Here is a 7,901-nt window from a genome sequence, read left to right on the forward strand (position 1 = left end):
TTGGAGGGTGAACTTCTCCCCTAGACAGCCATCATAAACTGGAGATTTGGAAATCAAATTGGTCTTTGTTCTCCTTTTGGTGAAAGCAATATTGGGAGGGGACTTGGGTGCATGTCAATCACAGCTCAGTTAAAGTTTATGGCGTCTGATCTTTAAGACATCCAATATGGAAACATGTGAAATCGCTCTGGTGTAATGTGGGCTGTCTTGATTCAGTTTGACACTAACCCATTGTTTTTTATAATTATAGGCAATGTACTATTTATAATGGTTACACTGCATCTCCCCGTGTTTTAGCTAGAGCTGATAAAGTTCCAGTATGAACAAGAAACAAAAAGAAACCCAACTGCCCGAATAGATGTTGGCAATGTACATTTCTGCCAACCATGTATATGTTCAAACTTTACTTAGTGTTGCAACTTCACCTTTCTAACAATAATCTTTTGAACTCGTGTCGTGGTAATACTGTGCGAATGATCTTCTAAGTATTTTTGGGTTTTTTACCGAGCCTATACAAATGTGAGCCCATCAGTGGTTTGCAGAAACAATAACTGCCAACATTCTTTCCTGGATGCACCTTATACACCTGCAGTAGTAACCTATCTTGATAATTATCTTGTGGACGCTCTCAAAAATTGAAATAAGGGAGAGCAAGTTAAAACAAATAAAAGCACATCATATAAGTTTCATAACAGTAAAGTATTGAAGTGTAACACTACAGATCAGGGTGAAGGATGATCCTAATTTATTAGCTTGGTGTCCCCTTTATTGTTTTTATTGCTTTCCAATCCAGTTAAGTGTCAGTTGGTGCAAGGCACTTCCTGAGGTGACATTTCAAAATCTAAAACGGGATATTGTGGCATTTAAAATGCAAATACTAAGTCTTAGAGTCTTTTTGCGACTGCAAGATGAAGATTTTGAGTCAATCGCAAACAAAATTGTGTCTCTTCTTTCCCATCTGACTTTGAAACCCTTCCAGAATATGTGCATGGCATCTGCCCTGAAATAAAATTAAAAAAGCAGCTGTGATACTAGAGTCCATTATAATGAACTGACGAGTCAGAAGACACACAGTGCTCGGTGGCTAACCAGCAACATCCCCGCAGCTCTTGTCATGTAGTCTTGGCTGGTACACGTGTTTCTGCAGAGACAAGGCGCTTTCATTTTGAATAAGGCACGCTGTAGTGTAAAAACTTCCATTTAATCCACGTCGTTTAACCACCGACTGTTCCCTGACTTCAATTGTCCTAAATATTCATATTGGTTTCTATGGAGTGCGGAGCTCATTAGCACGCCTACCAATCACAAATCGAATATAATCTGCGGTGATGAATTCACCCTCTATGTGAGAGCATGGGGACGCTGTAGCTGCTAGTTGATTTAACAAGTCTATAATCTGCACATGCAACAATGGTGGGTTAATGGGGTGTGATTGTGATATCCTCCAGCGGGGAAATCACCATAATTAAACAGTTATCTGTGCTTCCTTTAATTGCAATATAACTGCATTTTTAAAACCGCGTAGACGTTACTTTCTCCGTTGGCGTACTGTCATGGTTTCCTGAAACGAGGCAGACAGATTTAGGTTTGTTAAGAGGTTTGAGGTCGCGGTGTCTGTGAGTAAACCCATCGCATCCCCCTTTCGGATTTTACTTCCATGCAACTTTTGTGTCAGAACCGGCTGTGGTTCATTAGGTGCCTGTCCTGCGAGTGAGTTCAGCCTCTCTCTGGTTAAGATCCAGGCACGCCGGGGTATCAATCACACGTGCTCATCTGGTTCAACCTGCAGCTCATATGTCAACGCCAGTGTGAGGGAGGAGTTCCCATCTGTGCCCTACTCTGCCCGCCATCTCAACGATGACAAATGTGCCACCCGCAGTGGAAATATTGAGAGTTACCAGGACATTTATCAGGCAACATTTGAGCAATATGAACGATAACCTTTTGTAAGTGGACACAGATAAAGATGTATGTTCTGCCTCTCCCCTGCACAGGCTCGATCTCTGCTTAATGCTGCAGCTACCCAGAAGTATTACTGTGTTAATATGTTTTGGGTTTTTTTTGTTTTTTTAGTTCAGCCAGGTGTGCGGTCTTGTTTGCGGCACGGAGCCCAGGAATTGCTGGGCACGTGTCGGACGCAACTGTTGTAAGCTGTAGGTCGGATGCCCGTAAGCAGGTGCATCCTGTTTTTCTGTATGAACAATATGTTTCTCTATTATTTGCACAAATTGAGTCCAATATGTACTCATAATCTTTTTAAAAACTTTTAAAGAAAATAGCAGGAACACTCAACACCAACATGCCCCAGGCTATAAGGTATCTCCAGACACCACCGATGAGGACACCGATGTCTGAACTTGCCCGTGGGCTCCCGTGCGGTATTGTCAGGGTTTTGTCGGGGCCTGGTGCAATGCAAGCTTCTGTTCTTACTGAAACTGAATTTCAGTGCACCCACGAGTTAGTATAAATCACTCTGCCCATCAGTCACTCAGTCCATTCCCCATGCCACTGCAGACACAGTGACTGACTATGAGCCTGTTTGCTCCGTGGCTCTGGGTTTAACCGTGTTGGCAAAGCATCGGTTTGTCACGTCGGGGACCCAGGCTTCAGTCAGAAACACTGCACATCAGGGAATTGACCGATTGGTTATTCAGTTAGATTTGGTGGGGAAAGGTTCAGTTCCAAGGGAGTTCTCAAAGAGCCTGAGCAGCAACAAGAGATCCACTGGAAGAACTTTTCCCCCCTTAATAAAAACCCACACATGACACCCTCATTAGTAAACAGCTGAATAAGAGCGTATATGTGATTCTCAAGCCTGTATATATAAAAACATCGGGTAGGATTCCCATGGTGCACTAAGAATGCACGAAGAATTGAGTCACTGAGCTTAAGATTCTTTTGTGCACCAGAGATGATGTTGAGACACATTTCAGATTTAATCGAAATTCCTTTCAGATTCCAGGTCAACTTTGAATGAAATCAGATTGTGTGACAGTGTGTTCTCTTCTCAACTACTACTAACAACAAAGCATTTTGAATTTGTTACCACTTGAATTCGTGCTTTTTTTTTACCGTTTTGCAGGCAACTGGGAACTCGAAAATGTCTGACCTACAAGAAAACGTGCTGTGGAACTTCCACCATGCAAATTAATTATCAAATGTAAGTAGGCTCGGGGAAATTATGATTTTTTTTTTTAAGGTGAAAAACAGGTGAAAACACAAGCAGCTCCTCCCACTGTGCTATGAATGAGTGAGAAGTGTCAGGTAGGCCCATTGATTCTGCTAACTGACATGACATTGGTGTGAAATTGTTTTTCCAACTGTGTCCATGAGGATGACATGAAAATAAATGTTCTGCCTCTGTTTATTTAGAATTTAGAATAGAATAAACACCAGTATTTTTTAAAGAACTGAACTGGTTTAACTGAAATATTGAAATATTAATATTGTTTACCAAATGAGCCATCTCTAAAAAAATTTTTTTTCCTAATTTGGCTCAGCCAGAGAATTTTTAAGCCGAGTGATTTCTGCTACTTGATGTTTGGGCCAATAACACATACAAGCGACTAATGGATGTGATTTCTTGTTTTAATCCCTGTTCTATCGTGCCGCTTAATGGGCCTCATTTGTTAGATGGGAATCAATTTGAGTTCGGAAAAAAAAATGTCCTTCCTCCTCATCCTCGATCATTGTATCGCCGCTGAAACATCAGCCACATGCTAACCCGTTCCGTAGCAGATGACGATTATTACTCCGTGAGGTTCGCTGCATGTTTTGCCCTCAAAGAGTTTCACCCCAGATTATTAGAAGCAAACCAGAAAAGTGCAGCCACCAGCGGGATTGAACATTCTGAAAGAAAAAAGTCTGTTCCCTCTCCCCATATCCTCACTTTTGATCCTGAATTAAAGATGGAAGGCTAAAAAAAAAATGCCAGGGTTGCATAATCAGTGCTGACACTTTAATGGAGACATCTTGGAACGCATTTGTGACGCAGAGAACACACCCGTTCTCTCTGAATGTCAGCATATTGTTACCGGAAAACCCTAGCTGTTGGACGACATTCGTACTGACACTTAACCTCTGTTACCAGGGGTTTCCTGCCCCCGGGTGACTTAATGTTAGTGATTAATGCAGCGAGTGGAGTTCACTTGCAGCGAGCGATAGGCTGGAGCTGCTGGCGAGCACGGGCCTCTCGTGGGCCGCGGCTCGATTTGCATACATATCCGAGCAAATACGGGAGAGCAGATGCTTTGCTCGGTTTTGTTCCGCGTGCAAACAAAGGCGAGTTTTAACAGCGCAGTGTAAAGGAGATGCAGTATATCTTCTTCACATTTTGGCACCACTCTCCTAAACACAAACACAGTGCTTTCTTTCTTTAGGGCAACCCTTTTTTACACATCTGCTCCCAAATCCTACCTCATCTAACCCCCCCCGGATCCCCGACACTAAGCCTTTACGCGTCATTTCATGTACACTAAAAGACTTTACAAAGAAAGGGTCCACTTTACAATGTATTTAGGTTGTGAGTCTTCAAAAAAATATCTCCGGGCTGCCTTGTTTTAAAATCTGCATCGATTAAAAAAAAAAAAAAAAAAAACAACATAAGGTAAAGGAACAGCAGGGGTCCACGTGGTGAGCAGTTGCTGAAAGCATTTTTTATTTTTATTTTTTTTTCAGAGCTGATGACAAGGCACCGACAAAAACTAGCACCTCCAGCCTGCAGTTACAAATTCAACTTTCCCTATAGCTGTAAGCTCGTCATCCCATCTCCTCATTTGATGGTGCATATGCCGTCTTTTCTTCGAATCTACCTTTTTTTTTAACACAGGATGTAATAACCCTCAATATGCCATCTGCCTCTCTCCCCCCACGGCCATCCCTGCTCTCTTCATGTAGCCCCGCTGGTGTGTACAGTAAATAAATGAATACTACCAGCCTGCAGTGAGAATTTACAGTCATCCAGGTCATTCTGGTTGAGGTGTGTGCTGCTCCTTCGCCGCCACTGATCTTCCTCTTGTGACGTTGGACAGTGACGCTGAACTTACCCTTCAAAATAGCAGCAGTTTGGCATTTTTACCTTGTTTTTGAATATAAATGCATGAATTAAACCTTCATCATATGATCATGAAGGTATGCAGTAAAACGCACGTGGCGTGCGGCTCAGTGTGCAACTTCCAAATCAGATCGAACTAGTTCATTGTTAATATATGCTATATTTGGTTGGTTTTTGCTACCACCAGCAGAGCTATCGTAGCACAAAGACTGGTAACAGGTAACACATTTCTCCTAACATCACCTCAAAAGCTAACTAATTAACACGCTAGACCTCAATGGAACAAACAGATCCAATGTCTTTATCCAAAGGAAGAAATACACACACACACGCCTCGACATACTGACACTTATGTATTGCATTTTAAGCAGAATTTACCAGAAAGCACGAATGATTTCGAATTTTTCCGTCGCCGTTTTGAAAAAGACTGCTACGTTGCTCAAGTAACTACTCTTAAAATAGTGCGATTTGTGAAGGGAGTCTGAAGGCGCTCTGGTGCCACTTCACTGGTTGAAACACTGTGTTCACAAATATCTGCTGCTAACACTGGCAGGTTCAGAGAGCAAAAGCACATCGTTTACTTCAGTCAGACACTAATCCATTCCACCTGCCGTCATGGCCAATTCTTGTTAAGTAGAGGACATAAGCTGAGTAGCGGCCCGGGACACGTTTACATACACGCTGCTAAAAGAATGTGGTCACAGCCACCAAGACCATCTCTGAATGTGGTCTGAGTGATCAGATCTCAAATGGGTCCTCTGCTCGTCTTGCGGGTGTTCTCACCTGTACTTAGAACTGTCCACTTGTGCACGGATCACTCAGGATGGATGTTGATACCAAATGTGATGAGAACCAATCTTCTCACTGAACTCTCACCAAAAAAAGCAAACAAGCAAATTTCTCAAAATAGAACCTATTCCTCTGAAATGGCTTTTATTATTCTCACCCTTCCTATTTCAAAACTAACTTGTGAATGATTTCGAACTGACATTTTTGAAGGAGAATCTGTCTCGATCAGCAAGTTCTAATGTCTGGACTACAGTCAGCACATTCAGAAGATGTGAAATATATCAAAATAAAACAGCAGCAGGTTGATAGGTCATGTCACACTCTGTAGGCTGACATGTAATCAAAGTCCATTTTCTTGAAACGCTTCGAAATCCCCTCGACCCTGTGGGACAGACATCAATGAATATAGACCCATTGTGAATGTTCACCTTTAAATGAGAGATACGTATCCTGACGGAGGTGGTTTCCTACGGACTCATAATGGCCACGGCCGCTGAGAGGTCAATGCGAGGTATGATTTCCTCTCAGTGCCACGATTGTATTCACTGCATGCTCTCAGTGTGTCGGAACTGGACTGCAATACACACTCGAGACTGGCCAGAGACTGATACAGTTCATGCGAGCTGACCGACACAGAATCGATGATGGACCTCGGAGTCCCCCGAGGAAGGCCTCTGAATTCCCAAATTGTTATATCAGAGCATACAACTACCATTTACTGTATGTGGTTATTCATGCAGCTCACCTCGTATTCATCTCTAAACTAAACCGAGGCAGACAAAACATGCTGTCAAGACAGATCATGTAATGGCACATACCTGAGACATTTCTGAAACTATCACGCCGTCCCTCTGGTTCACCTCTGTTTGAACTGAAACTAGTATAAACAATTGATGTCCGTCATTGAATTTTCCTCCTGCCCGGACCAACTTAGCCGTGAGCTTTTGCTGACTTTCGTGGGCAAATAGTGGGAAGACACACGGTGCTTCGTCAACTCGAGAGTGTCCGTGTGGTCGTCGGCCTAACAAGTCTTTTCCGAGAGCAAATGTGTCAATTCTAAGGTACTCTTATTCATAATGAAGAGAGTGATGGCTTGCTCATGCATATTTCACGCCCCTAAACCTTGCAAGTTTCATGAAGTTGTCCGAATGAGTAGCATTTAAAACTGAAGTGAAGTAATGTGCTTGAATAATTAATCTATAATGTCTTTGATAAGAATTACGACCGAGGTCATCAGTTTTTATCGTAGCCAGGAGGTTTACTTATTAATCTTAATTGCATATTTAGCTTGTTTACCTCAGGAACCTTACGTATGGAATGTATTCGGTACGTATTGAGGGACAGAAAGAATAATCCGGACATCCCACTTGAGCTCTTAATGGTTCAGCCTTTTTTTTCGGAGGAGGAGAAAAACTGTCTTCACAAGTGATGCGGTGGAACTGATGAGAGCACACGATCTTGTCAGTTATTGCATGAGCTTGTAAATCCTGTATCGGTATGTAAAAGTACACCTCGCTTTGCCATAAAGTGCTCATCCCCGATGCGAGTTGGCTGCCTCCCCTTTCCGACATTACACTTTCTCATTGCTCTGCCCTGTGCTGTCCGAGTTGCCAACTAAATCTCAGCCTCATCTTGTCCGCCGTAACCTTGTTTATTCCCAACTGTGGCATTAGCAAAGCTGTAAAAGTATTTATGGGGGTACAAATGCGGGACAGCCAATCTAAGGTAAATCTATAAATCCTGGCTGTTGATTTCTCAGGGCCAGGAGGTGCGGGCCGGTGATCAGTAGAGGTAGAAAGTATTCCCCGGGTGACTCTATGTGACTAACGCACAGAGGCCGAGCAGCATGCCAAACAGTGCTACGGCGACACTGTTGTGCTTGTAATATGGCCAAGCTGGCCTTCGCCTCTGAAGTGAGACACCGCCTGGCTATCCATCTACCATGAGCTGGCATCATTAGCTAACACCCAAAAGGGACCTGACTCAGCATTTGGTGTATGTGCGTGTGTGTGTGTGTGTGCGCATCACATTTTTGCATCTTGTCCTTGGCTTGTTTTGT

The sequence above is a fragment of the Sparus aurata genome, chromosome 19 (assembly GCF_900880675.1).
Source record: "Sparus aurata chromosome 19, fSpaAur1.1, whole genome shotgun sequence".
NCBI classification, from domain to species: Eukaryota; Metazoa; Chordata; class Actinopteri; order Spariformes; family Sparidae; genus Sparus; species Sparus aurata.